The 25,562-nt window shown below is 37.9% G+C and overlaps 1 pseudogene; it reads right to left on the bottom strand.

The window, feature by feature from the left end:
- Window positions 1–24,152: 24,152 nt before the first annotated feature.
- Window positions 24,153–24,884, bottom strand: LOC115186616 (zinc finger protein 2 homolog; annotated as a pseudogene).
- Between the last annotated feature and the right edge of the window lie 678 nt (window positions 24,885–25,562).

The following is a 25,562-nucleotide window of genomic DNA, read 5'->3' as shown; positions in this document are numbered from 1 at the left end:
GTCTAATGGACCATCAGGTTCCATGGCTCTTATTCGGTCAGATCTCACTGTAGAACACTCAAAACACTTTGTAAAGGCTGGGGACATCTTGTGGAAGCAATAGGAAGTGCCAGAATATTCCTCACCCCCTTTGTTTTTCAATGGCATAGGCTCAAAGTCAATTCAACACATCAGGTATCCACTTCCTGTCAGAATCTGTCTCAGGGTTTTGCCTGCCAAATAAGTTCTGTCATTTTTTTAATCTATTTTTCTCAGGTTTTTGCCTGCAATATGAGTTTTGTTATACTTACAGACACCATTCAAACAGTTTTTGAACCTTTAGGGTGTTTTCTATCCAAACCTGAACAATAATATGCATATTCTAGCTTCTGAGTTGGTGTAATAGGCAGTTAAAAATGGGCACATATTTTTTCAAAAATTCTCAATACTGCCCCCTATACCCTAACAGGTTAACTTCTTACATCTAGGGTTTCCGGGGACCCCTAGCCAACAGCCAATGGGATCGCACGGCGCGAAATACAAAAACAACTAAAATACCACAATTCAATTTTCTCAAACAATCAACTATTTTACACCATTTTAAAGATAAGACTCTCGTTAATCTAACCACATTGTCTGATTTCAAAAAGGCTTTACAGCAAAAGCAAAACATTAAATTATGTTAGAGTACATAGACACAAATAATCACACAGCCATTTTCCAAGCAAGGGTATATGTCACAGAAACCGAAAACACAGCTAAATTATGCACTAACCTTTGACGATCTTCATCAGATGACACTCCTAGGACATTATGTTACACAATACATGTATGTTTTGTTCGATAAAGTTCATATTTATATCCAAAAACAGCATTTTACATTAGTGCTTGATGTTCAGAAATTGTATTTCCCACCAAAGAATTCCGGTGAATTTAAATTAATACTCATCATAAACGTTGACAAAATACATAACAATTATTTTAAGAATTATAGATAGACTACTCCTTTATGCAACCGCTGTGTCAGATTTTAAAACAGCTTTACGGAGAAAGCACATTTTTCAATATCCTGAGTACCTAGCTCAGCCATCACGGCTAGCTATTCAGACACCCGCCAACTTCGGGGTCACCTAAACTCAGAATTAGTATTAGAAATATTGTATTACCTTTGCTGATCTTCGTCAGAATGCACTCCCAGGACTGCTACTTCCACAAGAAATTTTGTTTTTGTTCGAAATAATCCATAGTTATGTCCAAATACCTCCGTTTTGTTCGTGCGTTCAGGTCACTATCCAAAGGGTAACGCGTGAGCGCAATTCGAGACACAAAAAGTCAAATTGTTCCATTACCGTACTTAGAAGCATGTCAAACGCTGTTTAAGATCAATTTTTATTGTATTTTTAATGTAAAATTGCGATAATATTCCAACCGGACAATAGTGTATTCATTCAAGCGGGAAAAGAAAAAACAGCATGCTCTCGTGACCACGCATATCCAATCTCTTTGTCCTCAGGCCACTCAGTGACTGAGCTCCTATTATCTGCCCAGGGACAGGAGAAGGCTCAAACCACTTTCTGAAGGATTTAGACAGCCAATGGAAGCCTTAGAAAGTGCAACGTAACCCCACAGATACTGTAGTTTTTAAAGGGACTAGAAAGAACTACAATTCTCAGATCCTCCACTTCCTGGTTGACTGTTTCTCAGGTTTTTGCCTGCCATATGAGTTCTGTTGTACTCCGACACCATTCAAACTGTTTTAGAAACTTCAGAGTGTTTTCTATCCAAATCTACTAATAATTTGCAAATATTTTACTCTGGGCCCAAGAAGTAATTTGGGTACCTTTTTCATCCGGCCGTGAAAATACTGCCTCCTATAGCGAAGAGGTTAATACTGTAGCTGTTTAGTTAGTTACATTTTCAACTATCATCAGCTGATCCAGGAAATCATTTTCTGCATGCCAGTCAAATGGCAAACATCACGACATCCAACAACAACCAAAGTGCTTCTTCATTCATTACTCTGGTAAAGACAGTTATGCCGTGCTCCACGTTGGATCCAACATCCCAAACAAATCGATGTTTATAATGTGTTATTGTCTACTTCATTTACAGTAGGGTCTCGTTAGTCTGTCTGAACAAAGAGATACTTAGCTCATAATGTGTAGAGAACTGTTCCATGATGGATAGGCTATTGTACGACACACAGAGCTATTTTCCTTTATTCAGGACATTTAGAATGACAACTCATTACAGAGTAGCCTAGTGGGATTATTCACAAAATTATCTGGTGATCAGGTTATGAAAAGTCATCACAGACATTTTAGTTTCCATGTTTCACCTGAAATATTAAATGATTTATAATCCTAGGTCTATGTTGTTAGGTGAAGTTATGGGTCCTACAGTAGGTCTATGTTATTGTTCGGTGAGATTATAGACCATTTTGGCATACACTTAGTGGACAAGCCCTCATTTGAGGGTCTATAATCTCACCTAACAATAACATAGACCTAGTCATTTTTCAATATAAAGTAGTACACTGATGGAAAACTAGCCAATTAGCATTTTACTTGTTGAAGTGGTTTTTAAATATAAAGTAGTACATTTTCGACAATAACACAAACATTATATTAAATCCGGACATTCAAACGAGCCTTACAATTATAATCCAAAGTAGTGTCAAATGATAATAATAATCATAATCAACCTGGAAATGGAGGCTATTTTTGCTGTCAGCCTATGAGAACTCTCCTGAGTTTTCCCCCACGGTGGTGAATTAGTGAATAGACACAGAGCTTAATGTGAGTTTCCTTGAGTAGCACTCCTGATCTTGCGCTGATAGTGCGCTGTAATATTCAGAACACATTGTGGAAACTAATCTTTGCTCACCATTTTTTAAATATCTATATTTTTTTCACCCCTTTTTTCTCCCCAATTGGTAGTTACAGTCTTGTCTCATCGCTGCAACTCCCGTACGGCTTCTGGAGAGGCGAAGGTCGAGAGCCATGCATCCGCCGAAACACAACCCAACCAAGCCAAGCCGCACTGCTTCTTGACACAATGCCATCCAACCTGGAAGCCAGCAGCACCAATGTGTCCGAGGAAACACCAGGCGACCTGGTCAGCATGCACTGCGCCCAGCCCGCCACAGGAGTTGCTAGTGCGCGATGAGACAAGGATATCCCTGCCGGCCAAACCCTTCCCTAACCCGGGACGACGCTGGGCTAATTGTGCGTCGCCCCATGGGCCTCCCGGTCGCAGCCAGCTGCGACAGAGCCTGGACTCGAACCCAGAATCTCTTGTGGCACAGCTAGCACTGCGATGCAGTGCCTTAGACCACTGCGCCACTCGGGAGGCCCTTGCTCACCATTTTTGCTCCAGGCAGATATAGTACATCCTTAATTAGCGGTTTCCTCATTAGCAGGGAGGAGTTTCTACAACCAAATTGTGTGCGCATCGCCCTTGTCGCAATTTTAGCAAACACAGAAAGGGGCCTATATTGGATACCAAAAGTGGCCTGGCACACTGCTTAGGAGTTCAACACCTTTTACTTATTTCTAGTTACTACTAATGTGAAAACAAGACTAAATATGACTATTGTTGTTCACTTGACTGTCTTAAGACAACCTCTCTAGGGTAGGTGGGACGAAATCGTCCCACCTACTCAACAGCCAGTGGAATCCCGTGGCGCGTTATTCAAATACCTTAGAAATGCTATTACTTCAATTTCTCAAACGTATGACTATTTTACACCATTTTTAAAGACAAGACTCTCGTTAATCTAACCACACTGTCCGATTTCAAAAAGCATTTACAACGAAAGCAAAACATTAGATTATGTCAGCGGAGTACCCAGCCAGAAATAATCAGACACCCATTTTTCAAGCTAGCATATAATGTCACATAAACCCAAACCACAGCTAAATGCAGCACTAACCTTTGATGATCTTCATCAGATGACAATCCTAGGACATTGTTATACAATACATGCATGTTTTGTTCAATCAAGTTCATATTTATATCAAAAAACAGCTTTTTACATTAGCATGTGATGTTCAGAACTAGCATACCCACTGCAAACTACCGGTGAATTTACTAAATTACTCACGATAAATGTTCACAAAAAACATAACTATTATTTTAAGAATTAGAGATACAGAACTCCTTTATGCAATCGCTATGTCCGATTTTTAAAATAGCTTTTCGGTGAAAGCATATTTTGCAATATTCTGAGTAGATAGCCCAGCCATCACGGGCTAGCTATTTAGACACCCACCAAGTTTAGCCCTCACCAAAGTCAGATTTACTATAAGAAAAATTGGATTACCTTTGCTGTTCTTCGTCAGAATGCACTCCCAGGACTTCTACTTCAATAACAAATGTTGGTTTGGTTCAAAATAATCCATAGTTATGTTCAAATATCCTCTGTTTTGTTCGTGCGTTCAAGACACTATCCGAAGGGTGACGCACCCGACGCGTTTCGTGACAAAAAAATCTAAATTTTCCATTACCGTACCTCGAAGCATGTCAACCGCTGTTTAAAATCAATTTTTATGCTATTTTTCTCGTAAAAAAAGCGATAATATTCCGACCGGGAAACCCTGTTTGCGTTCAAAGACAGAGAAAATAAAAACATGGTGTCACCTCGTGCACGCGCCTCAGTCTCATTGTCCTCTGATCGACCACCATCCAAATGCGCTAATGTTTTTCAGCCAGGGCCTGCAAAGACATCATTCAGCGGTTTGCCGCCTTCTGAGAGCCTATGGGAGCCGTAGGAAGTGTCACGTTACAGGAGAGATCCTCAGTTTTCAATAAAGAGAGTGTAGAAGCCCAATAAATGGTCAGAGAGGGCACTTCCTGTAAGGAATCTTCTCAGGTTTTTGCCTGCCATATGAGTTCTGTTATACTCACAGACACCATTCAAACAGTTTTAGAAACTTTAGGGTGTTTTCTATCCAAAGCCAAATAATTATATGCATATTCTAGTTTCTGGGCAGTAGTAATAACCAGATTAAATCGGGTGCGTTTTTTATCCGGCCGTGCAAATACTGCCCCCTAACCTAGAGAGGTTAAGACAATTGTCAAGTAATTTTAACATTCATTACAGACGTCAATTGTTGTACAGTATCATGGCTACGCTGTTGGCATCACCTTTTTCAGTGGATTTCTGCTGTTGTGAGCCTATAACTATCTATCTGACTTGTTCACACAGGAGAGAGACGTGACTATCGTGGATCCTCTGGGGAGCCTCAACAGCATGATGCTGACGAGGCAGAGAAGAGTCTCTCCACATCAGAACACCTCAAGAAACACCAGCAGAGAACCACAGGGAATAAATATATCTGCTGCTCTGACTGTGGAAAACATTGCAAATCTTCATCAGAACTTAAAATACACCAGCGAACACACACAGGAGAGAAATCTCACCACTGTTTTGATTGTGGGAAGAGTTACTTAAGATTAAAATCACTACAAGTACACCTGAGAATTCACAATGGAGAGAAACCTTACAGCTGTGATCAATGTGGGAAGAGTTTTACTACATCTAGCTATCTGATTATACACCAGAGAACACATACATGAGAGAAACCGTACAGCTGTACTCAATGTGGGAAGAGTTTTACTCAGTCAAGCAACCTGTTATCACACCTGAGGACACACACAGGAGAGAAACCTTTTAGTTGTAATCAATGTGTGAAAAGTTTTATTACATCTAGAGAACTGACTGAACACCAGAGAACACACACAGGAGAGAAACCTTATAGCTGTGATCAATGTGGGAAGAGTTTTATTTCATCTAGCCATCTGACTAGACACCAGCGAGTACACACAGGAGAGAAACGATTCCACTGTTCATATTGTGGAAAAAGATTCTCAACTTCACAGAATTTGAAGAAGCACCAGAAAACACACACAGGAGAGAAATCTTATAGCTGTGATCAATGTGGGAAGACTTTTACTCAGTCAAGCTCCCTGAAATCCTACCGTAAACTACACACAGAAGAGAAACCTTTTAGCTGTGATCAATGTGGTTAGAGTTTTACTACATCTAGCTATCTGACTGTACACCAGTAGAGACACCCTGGAGAGTAACCTTATAGCTATATTCAATGTGGGAAGAGATACTCTGATAAAAGTTATCTGATCAAACATCAGAAAATACATATATGAAGGAGTTGTTTCATGATATCAATATCACAATGTATAATGTTTTAACATTGTAGAAGGAGTATTTTAATGATGTCACAATGTAGAATGTTTTAACATTGTAGTAGGAGTATTTTAATGATGTCACAATGTAGAATGTTTTAACATTGTAGAAGGAGTATTTTAGTGATGTCACAATGTAGAACCCTAAACGTTTGTCCCCTGTTCTATTGATTTCAACATAATATGGATATTAGCCTCAGGGGGAAAATCCAGGCTCTGAAATGGAAGAGTTACTATTTATGAGATTTAATAAAAAGTGACTAACAAAAAAAGAGCTGTGTTCCACTTACCACGTTGGTCACTGGAATCAAAATGCAACACTTCAAAATGTAGCTAGCTGTTTTCTACAAATTGTCCTCTAACCAGGGATGTACACATTATTCCCAGATTCCGTGTGGTTTTTGAGCTGTTAGTTTTAACAGGATGTTCAACCTCATCTCCCTCCTCTCGGCACAATTGATTTCAACATGATATCGATGAGTGATGACAAATTAGTGTTGTGTTCCTTTGTTTAGCGACCCTTAAACAGCACTCTAGCTCGTTAGCACGTCTAGCTCGTCAGCACGTCTAGCTCGTCAGCACGTCTAGCTCGTTAGCACGTCTAGCTCGTTAGCACGTCTAGCTCGTTAGCACGTAGGACGCACTGATTGGTGTCACCTCGTTAGTCAGTATGTGTTACACCTGTGCTGGCTTGTCCATCTCGTTAGTGGGAAGGTGTTTCACCTGAGCTGGTCCAGGTTCTATTTAAGAGTGTCTGGCCCAGTGCTCCAGTTGTCTTGATACATGTGGAGAGTCAACACCTTTAGTTGCTCCACCTTTTTGGTTTGCTTCCTGTCTTTAAGTTTGGTGTGGGTTTTTATTTGTTTGCATCTTCTTGGGCAGATATAGTGGGTCTCATGGTGGGTGTCTTTTAGGTCCCAGTTGTTGTTACTAGTCAACTTCCAGTGGACACCCCCATAGTGTCTTTCAGAGCCCCTCCTAAAAAACAAGTTATATTTTGGGTTGGATATTGCATCATATTGTTGATATTTTAATCAATGGCATTTCCTTACAATGCTCAATAGTCTTTCAGTTGTTATTATTGTTTTTTATCCTTGTATTTGTGTACTAAATATTTATGTTTATTTTTATTGTTTTTTCCTGTGAAGCCATTGTGTTGCATCCATGTCTGACATGTGCTGTATAAATAAAGCTTGATTTGATTTGAACACATTGTAAAACAAATTTACCCAATGACTGACCAATCAACAAACTCTTGGTCCATCTTAGTATGAAAAACAGATCAATCCCACTTTTCCAGTTTGCTGAAGGCGTGGTGGAGTGGTAAACACCACCCCCGGCTCTACCAGGGGCTTGAGGTGGTCTCCCACAGCTCTGGTTATGTCATGTTCTGTGGCATTGCTGTTCCATTTCTTGACTGCCCCTGCAACACAGAAAGAAAGAAATACATTTAGTCATATTAAATATAACACTCAATGTAATAGATATGTAGCATCTATGGCCTCAAATACACTTGGCATCTAAATGTGACTTCTGTCATCTGATCACTCCAAGCTGCATTAGGTTCAGATCTACCAGGATGTGCCTTTGACATAGTATGGACACAGTCAGGCCACTGATTATGCATAAGCAATGTAAAGAGATGGGGTGAATGAGTGGGGAAAAGTACATTTAACACAAATTACCTTCATAACAAATCAAATGTTGTTGGTCACATACAGGTGTTCAGATGTTATTGCAGGTGTAGCGAAATGCTTGTCCTTCTAGTTCCCACAGTGCAGTAATATCTAACAATTAATATCTAACAATTTCACAACAAATACCTAATACACACAAATCTAAGTAAAGGAATGGAATTAGGAATATATAAATATATGGAATAACAATGTCAGAGCAGCATAGACTGAGATACAGTTTATACATATGAGATGAGAAATGATATGTAAACATTATTAAAGGGCCAATAATTTCATGATGCCTGTTTAACAGTCTGATGGCCTTGAGATAGAAGCTGTTTTTCAGCCTCTCTGTGTTAGTGATGCCTGTTTAACAGTCTGATGGCCTTGAGATAGAAGCTGTTTTTCTGTCTTTCGGTCTCAGCTTTGATGCACCTGTCCTGACCTCGCCTTCTGGATGATAGCAGGCTGAACAGGCAGTGGCCCGGGTAATAACAAAGAACAAATGTGTGTGCCTGAGGGGAAATTAACTTTCATACAGCCAGAAGGGGTGAGAAATTACTCCAATATCAGAGGACAATTTGCACTAATGTAAATAAACATAGAGGATGGAACATATTCCCTTTTGCTGACGTGATGAACCGCTAAGGGGACATAAATATTTACCATCTAAACCATGTGTGACCTCTCACCTCTCTGGCTGTAGAAGTGTTCTTCCTAACCAGTCCCTCAACAGCTCTCTGACTGAGCTCCACCCTCACTGGGTCTTCAGAGGAGAGGAAGGCTGAGGAGGGATGGAACGATGAATGGATCAGTCAGTCAATAAAGTGTAGAGCTGCTGTTTATGCTGTCTGACAAAATCACTATTTTAGTAGTTCGTTAAAGTAAATAAGGCTTTATGACTGCTGAATACCAACTATCAATCACTTAGATCATGTATTTTCAGGTAGAGATACATCCTTGGGACGTCCCTAGCCCGTTGAAGTAGGGGTTAAGGTTAGGGTTTAGGGTAGGGATGTCCCAAGGATCCCAGATAGCATTGACCATTGTGCATTCTTCTGTCTCTTTTACATAGCAGGTGATGAGTTCTGACTTCTGAACTTGAAAATATTAAATATCCTTATTATGTGAAATTGAATGAAACAATAATGTATGTTGATGCTAATATGATGTACAATATTCCATGATGTTTCTATATGATAACAATAGCGTAAAATATTGAATATACAATTTTTTTAACAGTTTCACAAATTCATTTTAATTAACTTAATCATTATGATTCAACAATCAGTTCACCGTCTCACCTCATACTGTATTGGAGCAGCAGCAGCTGACTGCCCGGTTCAACATCAGTTCACCGTCTCACCTCATACTGTATTGGAGCAGCAGCAGCTGACTGCCCAGTTCACCGTCTCACCTCATACTGTATTGGAGCAGCAGCAGCTGACTGCCCAGTTCAACATCAGTTCACCGTCTCACCTCATACTGTATTGGAGCAGCAGCAGCTGACTGCCCAGTTCAACATCAGTTCACCGTCTCACCTCATACTGTATTGGAGCAGCAGCAGCTGACTGCCCGGTTCAACATCAGTTCACCGTCTCACCTCATACTGTATTGGAGCAGCAGCTGCTGACTGCCCGGTTCAACATCAGTTCACCGTCTCACCTCATACTGTATTGGAGCAGCAGCAGCTGACTGCCCAGTTCAACATCAGTTCACCGTCTCACCTCATACTGTATTGGAGCAGGAGCAGCTGACTTGATCGTTGATGCTAATCATCATGTTTGAATCTGAGAGTAAATAGAGCCGACTACACTCTAAAAATGAAGTGTTCAACTGGAGTTGTTCTCAGATCCCCTAAGAACCGTAGGGTTCTTGGTCAATGAAAAACAGCCCCAAAAGGTTCTTCAAAGAACTTGTTAGAAGGTGGGTTCATCGAGGAACCTCCGTTGTTGCTGGACTTCTTCTGGGAACTTCGCAATTACAACTGAAAACGATGGTGACAAGTTTGGATGCGACAACAGTTAAAAAGGTTAAGTTGGGTTGATGTTTGGCTCTGAATATGTCTCGAAATCATTTATTATAATAATTTAACATACTAATAATGAATAACGAAGACAATGATGGTTTTCTGTGAATATCTTCCATAACGTTACTATAGTTAATGAACGTAAATATTAGAAAGCCGGGTTTGACTGTCGGCGTTGTATGAGCTACAGTACAGTACCGTTAGCTAGCTAGCTAACGTTATGTCCTAACTAGGCACAACTAGGTTTGGATTATTTCCTCAACTATATTCTTTCCCATATATTGTATACCGTTTCCATAAAGCCAACAACAGCTCTTATTCCTTCCCTTTCTCTAATGTATTTTGTAATAAAATTAGCAAGTGTAGTAAGATCATTGCTTTACTTTACTAGGACTGGAGACCACAGCAGCGATTCTGCTCTTGCCCTACCTCTTCAATGAGGACCCGAGTGGCCTTTATGTCCATGACAAGGTATGTCTATACACCAATCATCTGTTTCTTCATAAACATAGGTGTGCATGCTTATATAAAACTACAGCTGAACATTTGTTCTGTTCTTTGTTAATTGTTTGTGTATTAATCATTTCTTACTTTTGTTGACACAGATTTCACCGCTCTTCACTCCTTTACTGCACATCGGTGGAAATCCATTTCACCATGAGAGTGAAATCCCGCTGGCCTTTGATGGGGAGAACATCCAGGCCCTTGAGGACTTCCCTATGGGTCTTGGGGCTCTGCTACGGCTGGATTTTTATTTTCCCGTAATTTCCCAAAAATGTCAGAAAAACCCTTATGTTGTTAAGTTACTGTGTTCTGGGGATCAGAGAAGTTGGGGTGAAGTTACCAGGGCCGGTCATAAAGATGGCAAACTTCCTAACATAACTAAGTGGATACGATATACACACTAAAGCTGAAAAATCTGTATTTAGCATCAAGTCTACAATGTTGTTAGTTTACCTGTGATTCACTCCAGTTTCTGAGACAACTGCCCAGACTTTATAGACAGTTTAATAATGCTTAAAACTCATCTTTATCAAATGATCCATTAAAGATACCAACTCAAAGCCTACGTTCGTCTATATATGGGTTGTTTAAATTGTATCTAATTATATTCCCAGTATTACTTCATCAAATCTCTACTAATCATTATACACACATACAATTCATCATATTTTCATATATTCACAGAATCCATAGAAAACATAAGACATTCTTAGGTACTCACGACAACCATTCCATTTGCTTTTTCAAGGACTCTCCACAGCTACGAAGCAGCTCTCCAAACATACTCACAACGGAACCAAAAAATATACGTTTGTTTCCCGGACAATGACCATGGGATCCTCAACGGTTCTCTAACCTCCCAGAGACCACGGCAAAATCAAGCCTCCCAGGAACTATAGACCTTCCGCTGCTTTCTAAAATATCATCCCCCTCTCAATACCACCCCGTGATCTTCTATGATGGGCAGTGAAGGAACGGAACCCCAAGATAACGTTATATCAAAGCTTATTATCCACATGTCAATCATCTGATTAAGCATATTTCTATATGAGGAACTATAGATCTCTAGGAGGAACTATAGATCTCTAGGAGGAACTATAGATCTCTAGGAGGAACTATAGACCTCTAGGAGGAACTATAGATCTCTAGGTGGAACTATAGATCTCTAGGAGGAACTATAGATCTCTAGGAGGAACTATAGATCTCTATGAGGAACTATAGATCTCTAGGAGGAACTATAGATCTCTAGGAGGAACTATAGATCTATCTCTATTAGGAACTATAGATCTCTAGGAGGAACTATAGATCTCTATGAGGAACTATAGATCTCTAGGAGGAACTATAGATCTCTATGAGGAACTATAGATCTCTAAAGGAACTATAGATCTCTGTGAGGAACTACAGATCTCTAAAGGAACTATAGATCTCTAGGAGGAACTATAGATCTCTAGGAGGAACTATAGATCTCTAGGAGGAACTATAGATCTCTAGGAGGAACTATAGATCTCTATGAGGAACTATTGATCTCTAGGAGGAACTATAGATCTCTGTGAGGAACTATAGATCTCTAGGAGGAACTATAGATCTCTAGGAGGAACTATAGATCTCTATGAGGAACTATAGATCTCTAGGAGGAACTATAGATCTCTAGGAGGAACTATAGATCTCTAGGAGGAACTATAGATCTCTGTGAGGAACTATAGATCTCTAGGAGGAACTATAGATCTCTAGGAGGAACTATAGATCTCTAGGAGGAACTATAGATCTCTGTTACTATCCAAACACCAGATTATGACTCAGTCACACAACTCTCATACCACAGTCACACAACTCTCATATCACAGTCACACAACTCTCATATCAGAAAATATGAAATGGGGTCCAGGTTTAAAATAATTACAGGTTTAAAACAATTACAGGTGCACCTTACTATCTTGTACTATATCATAAATGGTCTTAACTAGTAAACACAGATTCTAGTTGTCATCTAGTTCACACAGATTCTAGTTGTCATCACGTTCACACAGATTCTAGATATTTAACGCGAAATGACCGAACCCAGGGCATACCTGGCAGCACGTTTAAAATCATGGGAATTCACCACTTCTGAGAGTCACACAGACACTTTTCAGAATGAGGTCCTTCTTCCAATAGAGTTTCACCAGGTACCGTGTTTCACACAGAACCCACAGTCACCCTGGCCCCTCACCCCTACAGACCAATCCCCACTGTGATCAATTCAGTGTCAGGATGGCTCTAGGTCGCCCGCAACCGACCAATGATAGATGTCTGAGTCGACTGACTCTCAGATCATCCTACACTGACTCGGCCCTGTTTACGCCTCCAAGGTGCCCCTCACACAGGAATACACACTCAGAGCCTACTGACTGGGCCCTGTTTACACCTCCACACAGGAATACACACTCAGAGCCTACTGACTGGGCCCTGTTTACACCTCCACACAGGAATACACACTCAGAGCCTACTGACTGGGCCCTGTTTACACCTCCACACAGGAATACACACTCAGAGCCTACTGACTGGGCCCTGTTTACACCTCCACACAGGAATACACACTCAGAGCCTACTGACTGGGCCCTGTTTACACCTCCACACAGGAATACACACTCAGAGCCTACTGACTGGGCCCTGTTTACACCTCCACACAGGAATACACACTCAGAGCCTACTGACTGGGCCCTGTTTACACCTCCATACAGGAATACACACTCAGAGCCTACTGACTGGGCCCTGTTTACACCTCCATACAGGAATACACACTCAGAGCCTCCTGACTGGGCCCTGTTTACACCTCCACACAGGAATACACACTCAGAGCCTCCTGACTGGGCCCTGTTTACACCTCCACACAGGAATACACACTCAGAGCCTACTGACTGGGCCCTGTTTACACCTCCACACAGGAATACACACTCAGAGCCTACTGACTGGGCCCTGTTTACACCTCCACACAGGAATACACACTCAGAGCCTACTGACTGGGCCCTGTTTACACCTCCATACAGGAATACACACTCAGAGCCTACTGACTGGGCCCTGTTTACACCTCCATACAGGAATACACACTCAGAGCCTACTGACTGGGCCCTGTTTACACCTCCACACAGGAATACACACTCAGAGCCTACTGACTGGGCCCTGTTTACACCTCCACACAGGAATACACACTCAGAGCCTACTGACTGGGCCCTGTTTACACCTCCACACAGGAATACACACTCAGAGCCTCCTGACTGGGCCCTGTTTACACCTCCACACAGGAATACACACTCAGAGCCTCCTGACTGGGCCCTGTTTACACCTCCACACAGGAATACACACTCAGAGCCTACTGACTGGGCCCTGTTTACACCTCCACACAGAAAAACACACTCAGAGCCTACTGGGCTTTTCTAAAAACTCCACTTTGCGTGTTTCGCTCACCTCTTTTTTTAAAACTACGTTCAAGATGTGGTATATATATATACTATACTGATGGTATCCACTAATATATATACTAAATCCTTATACTAGACTGATGGTATCCACTATATATACTATACTGATGGTATCCACTATATATACTATACTGATGGTATCCACTATATATACTATACTGATGGTTATCCACTATATATACTTATACTGAATGGTATCACTATATATAACTATAACTGATGGTATCCACTATATATACTATACTGATGGTATCACTAGATATACTATACTGATGGTATTCCACTATATATACACTATACCTGATGGTATCCACTATAAATAGCTATAACTGATGGTATCCACTATATATACTATACTGATGGTATTCCACTATATATACCTATACTGATGGTAAGCCACTATTATAACTAATACATGATGGTATCCACTATATATACTATAACTGATGGTAATCCTATTACTACTGATGGTACCTTACTACTGATGGTATCCACTATATATACTATACTGATGGTATCCACTATATATACTATACTGATGGTATCCACTATATATACTATACTGATGGTATCCACTATATATACTATACTGATGGTATCCACTATATAGACTATACTGATGGTATCCACTATATATACTATACTGATGGTATCCACTATATATACTATACTGATGGTATCCACTATATATACTATACTGATGGTATCCACTATATATACTATACTGATGGTATCCACTATATATACTATACTGATGGTATCCACTATATATACCTATATATACTATACTGATGGTATCCACTATATATACTATACTGATGGTATCCACTATATATACTATACTGATGGTATCCACTATATATACTATACTGATGGTATCCACTATATATACTATACTGATGGTATCCACTATATACACTATACTGATGGTATCCACTATATATACTATACTGATGGTATCCACTATATACACTATACTGATGGTATCCACTATATACTACTATACTGATGGTATCCACTATATATACTATACTGATGGTATCCCTATATATACTATACTGATGGTATCCACTATATATACTATACTGATGGTATCCACTATATATACTATACTGATGGTATCCACTATATAACTATACTGATGGTATCCACTATATACTATACTGATGGTATCCACTTATAACTATACTGATGGTATCCACTATATACACTATACTGATGGTATCCACTATATATACTATACTGATGGTATCCACTACATATATTAACTATACTGATGGTATCCACTATATATACTATACTGATGGTATCCCACTATATATACCTATACTGAGGTATCCACTATATATACTATCTGATGGGATCATTCTATACACTATACTGATGGTATCCACTATATATACTATACTGATGTATCCACTATATATACGTATACGATGGTATCCACTATATAACTATACTGCTGGTAATCACTATATAACTATACTGATGGTATCCACTATATATACTATACTGATGGTATCCACTATATATACTATACTGATGGTAATCCACTATATATACTATACTGATGGTATCCACTATATATACTATACTGATGGTATCCACTATATATACTATACTGATGGATCCACTAGAACACTATACTGATGGTATCCACTATATATACTATACTGATGGTATCCACTATATATACTATACTGATGGTATCCACTATATATACTATACTGATGGTATCCACTATATATACTATACTGATGGTATCCACTATATATACTATACTGATGGTATCCACTATATATACTATACTGATGGTATCCCATATATACTATACTGATGGTATCCACTATATATACTAGACTGATGGTATCCACTAATAATACACTATACTGATGGTATCCACTATATATACTATACTGATGGTATCCACTATATATACTATACTGATGGTATCCACTATATACTACTATACTGATGGCAATCCACTATATATACTATACTGATGGTATCCACTATATATACTATACTGATGGTATCCACTATATATACTATACTGATGGTATCCACTATATATACTATACTGATGGTATCCACTATATATACTATACTGATGGTATCCACTATATACTATACTGATGGTATCCACTATATATACTATACTGATGGTATCCACTATATATACTATACTGATGGTATCCACTATATATACTATACTGATGGTATCCACTATATATACTATACTGATGGTATCCACTATATATACTATACTGATGGTATCCACTATATATACTATACTGATGGTATCCACTATATACACTATACTGATGGTATCCACTATATATACTATACTGATGGTATCCACTATATACACTATACTGATGGTATCCACTATATACACTATACTGATGGTATCCACTATATATACTATACTGATGGTATCCACTATATATACTATACTGATGGTATCCACTATATATACTATACTGATGGTATCCACTATATATACTATACTGATGGTATCCACTATATATACTATACTGATGGTATCCACTATATATACTATACTGATGGTATCCACTATATATACTATACTGATGGTATCCACTATATATACTATACTGATGGTATCCACTATATATACTATACTGATGGTATCCACTATATATACTATACTGATGGTATCCACTATATATCACTATACTGATGGTATCCACTATATATACTATACTGATGGTATCCACTATATACTATACTGATGGTATCCACTATATACTATACTGATGGTATCCACTATATATACTATACTGATGGTATCCACTATATATACTATACTGATGGTATCCACTATATACACTATACTGATGGTATCCACTATATATACTATACTGATGGTATCCACTATATATACTATACTGATGGTATCCACTATATATACTATACTGATGGTATCCACTATATATACTATACTGATGGTATCCACTATATACTACTATACTGATGGTATCCACTATATATACTATACTGATGGTATCCACTATATATACTATACTGATGGTATCCACTATATATACTATACTGATGGTATCCACTATATATACTATACTGATGGTATCCACTATATATACTATACTGATGGTATCCACTATATATACTATACTGATGGTATCCACTATATATACTATACTGATGGTATCCACTATATATACTATACTGATGGTATCCACTATATACTATACTGATGGTATCCACTATATATACTATACTGATGGTATCCACTATATATACTATACTGATGGTATCCACTATATATACTATACTGATGGTATCCACTATATATACTATACTGATGGTATCCACTATATATACTATACTGATGGTATCCACTATATATACTATACTGATGGTATCCACTATATATACTATACTGATGGTATCCACTATATATACTATACTGATGGTATCCACTATATATACTATACTGATGGTATCCACTATATATACTATACTGATGGTATCCACTATATATACTATACTGATGGTATCCACTATATATACTATACTGATGGTATCCACTATATATACTATACTGATGGTATCCACTATATATACTATACTGATGTTATCCACTATATATACTATACTGATGGTATCCACTATATATACTATACTGATGGTATCCACTATATATACTATACTGATGGTATCCACTATATATACTATACTGATGGTATCCACTATATACACTATACTGATGGTATCCACTATATATACTATACTGATGGTATCCACTATATATACTATACTGATGGTATCCACTATATATACTATTCTGATGGTATCCACTATATATACTATACTGATGGTATCCACTATATATACTATACTGATGGTATCCACTATATCTACTATAATGATGGTATCCACTATATAACTATACTGATGGTATCCACTATATATACTACTGAGGGTATCCACTATAATACTACTGATGGTATCCACTATATATACTATACTGATTGGTATCCACTATATATACTATACTGATGGTATCCACTATATATATATATGATGGTATCCACTATATATACTATACTGATGGTATCCACTATATCTACTATATGATGGTCTCCACTATACTTATCACTATACTGATGGTATCCACTATATATACTATACTGATGGTATCCACTATATATACTATACTGATGGTATCCACTATATATACTATACTGATGGTATCCACTATATATACTATACTGATGGTATCCACTATATACACTATACTGATGGTATCACCTATATATACTATACTGATGGTATCCACTATATATACTATACTGATGGTATCCACTATATATACTATACTGATGGTATCCACTATATATACTATACTGATGGTATCCACTATATATACTATACTGATGGTATCCACTATATATACTATACTGATGGTATCCACTATATATACTATACTGATGGTATCCACTATATATACTATACTGATGGTATCCACTATATATACTATACTGATGGTATCCACTATATATACTATACTGATGGTATCCACTCTATATACTATACTGATGGTATCCACTATATATACTATACTGATGGTATCCACTATATATACTATACTGATGGTATCCACTATATATACTATACTGATGGTATCCACTATATATACTATACTGATGGTATCCACTATATATACTATACTGATGGTATCCACTATATATACTATACTGATGGTATCCACTATATATACTATACTGATGGTATCCACTATATATACTATACTGATGGTATCCACTATATATACTATACTGATGGTATCCACTATATATACTATACTGATGGTATCCACTATATATACTATACTGATGGTATCCACTATATATACTATACTGATGGTATCCACTATATATACTATACTGATGGTATCCACTATATATACTATACTGATGGTATCCACTATATATACTATACTGATGGTATCCACTATATATACTATACTGATGGTATCCACTATATATACTATACTGATGGTATCCACTATATATACTATACTGATGGTATCCACTATATATACTATACTGATGGTATCCACTATATATACTATACTGATGGTATCCACTATATATACTATACTGATGGTATCCACTATATATACTATACTGATGGTATCCACTATATATACTATACTGATGGTATCCACTATATATACTATACTGATGGTATCCACTATATATACTATACTGATGGTATCCACTATATGATGGTATCCACTATATACTATACTGATGGTATCCACTATATATACTATACTGATGGTATCCACTATATATACTATACTGATGGTATCCACTATATATACTATACTGATGGTATCCACTATATATACTATACTGATGGTATCCACTATATATACTATACTGATGGTATCCACTATATACTATACTGATGGTATCCACTATATATACTATACTGATGGTATCCACTATATATACTATACTGATGGTATCCACTATATATACTATACTGATGGTATCCACTATATATACTATACTGATGGTATCCACTATATATACTATACTGATGGTATCCACTATATATACTATACTGATGGTATCCACTATATATACTATACTGATGGTATCCACTATATATACTATACTGATGGTATCCACTATATATACTATACTGATGGTATCCACTATATATACTATACTGATGGTATCCACTATATATACTATACTGATGGTATCCACTATATATACTATACTGATGGTATCCACTATATATACTATACTGATGGTATCCACTATATATACTATACTGATGGTATCCACTATATATACTATACTGATGGTATCCACTATATACTATACTGATGGTATCCACTATATATACTATATGATTGTATCCACTATATATACTATACTGATGGTATCCACTATATATACTATACTGATGGTATCCACTATATATACTATACTGATGGTATCCACTATATATACTATACTGATGGTATCCACTATATATACTATACTGATGGTATCCACTATATATACTATACTGATGGTATCCACTATATATACTATACTGATGGTATCCACTATATATACTATACTGATGGTATCCACTATATATACTATACTGATGGTATCCACTATATATACTATACTGATGGTATCCACTATATACACTATACTGATGGTATCCACTATATATACTATACTGATGGTATCCACTATATATACTATACTGATGGTATCCACTATATATACTATACTGATGGTATCCACTATATACTATACTGATGGTATCCACTATATATACTATACTGATGGTATCCACTATATATACTATACTGATGGTATCCACTATATACTATACTGATGGTATCCACTATATATACTATACTGATGGTATCCACTATATATACTATACTGATGGTATCCACTATATATACTATACTGATGGTATCCACTATATATACTATACTGATGGTATCCACTATATATACTATACTGATGGTATCCACTATATATACTATACTGATGGTATCCACTATATATACTATACTGATGGTATCCACTATATATACTATACTGATGGTATCCACTATATATACTATACTGATGGTATCCACTATATATACTATACTGATGGTATCCACTATATATACTATACTGATGGTATCCACTATATATACTATACTGATGGTATCCACTATATACTACTGATGGTATCCACTATATACTATACTGATGGTATCCACTATATATACTATACTGATGGTATCCACTATATATACTATACTGATGGTATCCACTATATCTACTATACTGATGGTATCCACTATATATACTATACTGATGGTATCCACTATATATACTATACTGATGGTATTCATATATATACTATACTGATGGTATCCACTAATACTATGATGGTATCCACTATATATACTATACTGATGGTATCCACTATATATACTATTCTGATGGTATCCACTATATATACTATACTGATGGTATCCACTATATATACTATTCTGATGGTATCCACTATATATACTATACTGATGGTATCCACTATATATACTATACTGATGGTATCCACTATATACACTATACTGATGGTATCATACACTATACTGATGTATCCACTATATACACTATACTGATGGTATCCACTATATATACTATACTGATGGTATCCACTATATATACTATACTGATGGTATCCACTATATATACTATACTGATGGTATCCACTATATATACTATACTGATGGTATCCACTATATATACTATACTGATGGTATCCACTATATATACTATACTGATGGTATCCACTATATACTATACTGATGGTATCCACTATATATACTATTCTGATGGTATCCACTCGGCTCGCTGCCTCTCAGATCAAAGGTGGGTCCATCTGCTCCGTTCCCGCAGTGTGGTCTCCCTGAGATCCCAAGTTAGAGGGATCCCTGGTGCACCATTTACCCAGGTCACCAGGAGCGGTCACCAAGAGAAGATTCACATCCCCATCGCCAAATGTGGTGGTTAATATCAAATGAGACAAACTTATCACACAAGTCAGAGTTATTCTTAAACTAAATCTTTATTCACTTATAAGGGAGCAGGTCAATACAACACACATATAAAGTCAATCAATTGGGTGCCCAAAGATAATGATGGCTGGTCGAACAATCACCCCCAGATGATTCGTTGAGAGATGAATCAACCCCAGATGATTCGTTGAGAGCCCCGAGACAAAAGTACAAAGGTCTTTTACAGCCAAGATACACCCCTTTTAACCTACATGACCAACAACAGATGTATAGAACGGGTCACAAGGTTAAGATTTGTATGAAAGATACTTATAATTCTCGGCAGACAGTATCTGCTGTAAAAACAGTACTCTTTGTGTAGAGACCAGGGTCTGGCCCTGAGGTCATCTCTCCCTGGTAACATATAGAACAGAAACATTAACTCATGCTCTGGAATGCGGTCTCTTTAGGTTTTATCAACCAAAAGACAATGTAAATCTCCTGTCAGTGTTTTCTCCCAGAGGCCCATCCTCAGTAGAACACAGACACAATAGTTTTAAGAACCCTCTATTCTGTTGCATAAAACAACCATTTGATGCAATAAAAGTATTATAACATAATCTTGCAGTTTTGTCCACTGGAAGTTGACTAGTAACAACAACTGGGACATAAAAGACACCCACCATGAGACCCACTATATCTGCCCAAGAAGAGGCAAACAAAAGAAAATCCCACACCAAACTTAAAGACAGGAAGCAAACCAAAAAGGTGGAGCAACTAAAGGTGTTGACTCTCCACATCTATCAAGAGAACTGGAGCACTGGGCCAGACACTCTTAAATAGAACCTGGACCAGCTCAGGTGAAACACCTTCCCACTAACGAGATGGACAAGCCAGCACAGGTGTAGCACATACTGACTAACGAGGTGACACCAATCAGTGCGTCCTACGTGCTAACGAGCTAGACGTGCTAACTCGCTAGACGTGCTAACTCGCTAGACGTGCTAACTCGCTAGACGGGCTAACGAGCTAGACGGGCTAACGAGCTAAACGGGCTAACGAGCTAGACGTGCTAACGAGCTAGACGTGCTAACGAGCTAGACGTGCTAACGAGCTAGACGTGCTAACGAGCTAGACGTAAAAACCAAAGACTAACACCTTAAAAGTTTGCTCACCACCAACAGAAAACAACTTCAATTTCACATTATAATCAACTACAATGCTTCACCTTCTACAATATAAACATGGTGTCTACTGGCTGTCAACAATTAAAAAAAACAAGAAAAAAAACCTTGTCTTCCTAAAACTCACTAGCTTCTGGAACAAATTTTTCATATATTTTTTTCCCCACTAGATTCTAGAACTCTGGTCCCCTTGGAACGAAAAATACGGAAAAGAATAAGAGATAAAACTCATCTCCAATACGGAAAACCAGTCAAAATAAATTGTAATCAATGGCAACGCACTGGCTAAACACAAAACTTTTTAACTGCCCACAATCAGCAACCAAGTTGTCCTTACTACGGACATGTCTGATTTCGAGCTTCTCTCTCTTCTCAGGGTTCACTAGATAGGCATGTTGTTGGATCGGGGCCCAGTCCCCAATGTCATGCTCTAGTACATTTGGGTTGGCACATCTGAGAATGAACCCTGATATTCTAATAGCAGGGCAACAATGTCAATATAGTTGTACCAAAAATTGTCAGTTGGTTGCATAAATAAATATTTGGTTGCATAGTCCTTTTTTCAAAGTATTTTCAATTACATTTTTCTAGGTGGGATAGCCCCAATGTCAAAACACAGTTTTAACATGTACAAATCAATAACCAATATGCAGAAACAGTTTGTGATAAATTGAAAACCTAAACATAACATGTGCTATATACACAAACATCTGCCACATTAATCATATTACTTTTTAAAAGCACAAGCACCAAAAACGCTGTTGTTTTGACAAGTAGCAATAAATCACTGATATCGATTAGGGGTGAAATCAGGTTGTACGTGATGTTGAAACTAACACAACTAAAAAAACACTTGGAAATGGAGATATCTTTTACCTCACTGGTTAGAGGACAACCTGCCGAAGACAGTCAGCTACATTTTGGAGTGATGCATTTAAATTTAGGGGTCGCTAAACAAAGGAACACAACACTTATTTGTCATAACTCATCGCTAAAATCATTTGTGCGAGAGGAGGGAGATGAGGTTGCACGCCCTGTTAAAACTAACAGCTCAAAAACCACACGGAATCTGGGAATAATGTGTACATCCCTGGTTAGAAGACAATTTGTAGAAAACAGATCGCTACATTTTGAAGTGTTGCATTTTGATTCAAGTGGGTCACCAACGTGGTAAGTGTAACACAACTCTTTTTTTGTAAGTCACTTTTTGTTAAATCACATAAATAGTAACTCTTTCATTTCAGAGCCTGGATTTCCCCACTGAGGCTAAAATCCATATCATGTTGAAATCAATAGAACAGGGGACAAACGTTTAGGGTTCTACATTGTGACATCATTAAAATACTCCTTCTACAATGTTAAAACATTCTACATTGTGACATCATTAAATACTCCTTCTACAATGTTAAAACATTCTACATTGTGACATTAATTCATTGATATCATGAAACAACTCCTTCATGTATGTATTTTCTGATATTTGATCAGAGATTTTTTATCAGATTATCTCTTGTCACAGGTAGGAGGTTTCTCTCCTGTGTGTGTTCTCTGGTGTTTAGTCAGACCACCAGACTCAGTAAAACTCTTCCCACACTGATCACAGCTATACGGTTTCTCTCCTGTGTGTGTTCTCTGGTGTACTGTCAGCTGGCTAGATTGAACAAAACTCTTCCCACATTGACCACAGCTATAAGGTTTCTCTCCTGTGTGCATTCTCTGGTGTAAAGTCAGATGGTCAGATCTAGTAAAACTCTTCCCACATTGATCACAGCTATAAGGTTTCTCTCCTGTGTGTGTTCTCTGGTGTTTAGTCAGACCACCAGACTCAGTAAAACTCTTCCCACATTGACCACAGCTATAAGATGTCTCTCCTGTGTGCATTCTCTGGTGTAAAGTCAGATGGTCAGATCTAGTGAAACTCTTCCCACATTGATCACAGCTATAAGATTTCTCTCCTGTGTGTATTCTCTGGTGCACTGTCAGATTGCCAGATTTATGAAAACTTTTCCCACATTGACCACAGCTATAAGATTTCTCTCCTGTGTGTATTCTCTGGTGCACTGTCAGATGGCCAGATTGACTAAAACTCTTCCCACATTAACCACAGCTATAAGGTTTCTCTCCTGTGTGTATTCTCTGGTGCACTGTCAGATTGCCAGATTTATGAAAACTTTTCCCACATTGACCACAGCTATAAGATTTCTCTCCTGTGTGTATTCTCTGGTGCACTGTCAGAGATGTAGATTGAACAAAACTCTTCCCACATTGAGTACAGCTATAAGGTCTCTCTCCTGTGTGGATTCTCTGATGCATTTTAATGCCTGAGGAGGTGAATCTCTTCCCACAGTCAGAGCAGCAGTGAGATTTCTTCCCTGTGGATCTCTGCAGGTGTTTATTGAGGTGTTCTGATCTGGAGAGACTCTTCTCTGCCTCTTCAGCATCAAGAGGTTGTTGAGACTCCCCAGAGGATCCACAACTGTCCCGCCTCTCTCCTGTGTGAACAACAAAGACAGAAAGATGGTTAAAGGCCCACAACAGCAGTAATCCACTGTAAAAGTGTTGCCAACTGCACAGCCACGATGTTGTACAACAATTGACGTCTGTAATGAATGTTAAAATTATTTGACAATTGTCTTAAAATGAGCTAGAATAGTCATATTTTGTCTTGTTTTCACATTAGTAGTAAAATCGATGATGGTAGGCTAGAAATAAGTTAAAGTTATTGAAACTCGAAGCAGTGTGCCAGACAACTCTTTGTATCCAATGTAGGCCCCTTTTTGTGTTTGCTAAAATTGCGGCACGAGGGCGATGCACATGCAATTTGATTGCAGAAACTCCTCCCTGCTAATGAGGAAACCGCTAGTTATGGATGTAGTATATCTGCCTGGAGCAAAAATGGTGAGCAAAGATTTTAGTTTTTCACAATGTATTCTGAATGTGAACGGGGAAAACTCAGGGGAG

The sequence above is a fragment of the Salmo trutta genome, unplaced genomic scaffold (assembly GCF_901001165.1).
Source record: "Salmo trutta unplaced genomic scaffold, fSalTru1.1, whole genome shotgun sequence".
Lineage (NCBI taxonomy): Eukaryota > Metazoa > Chordata > Actinopteri > Salmoniformes > Salmonidae > Salmo > Salmo trutta.
Note: the sequence above shows the minus strand (reverse complement) of the source record. Positions and strands in the feature narration are given on the sequence as shown.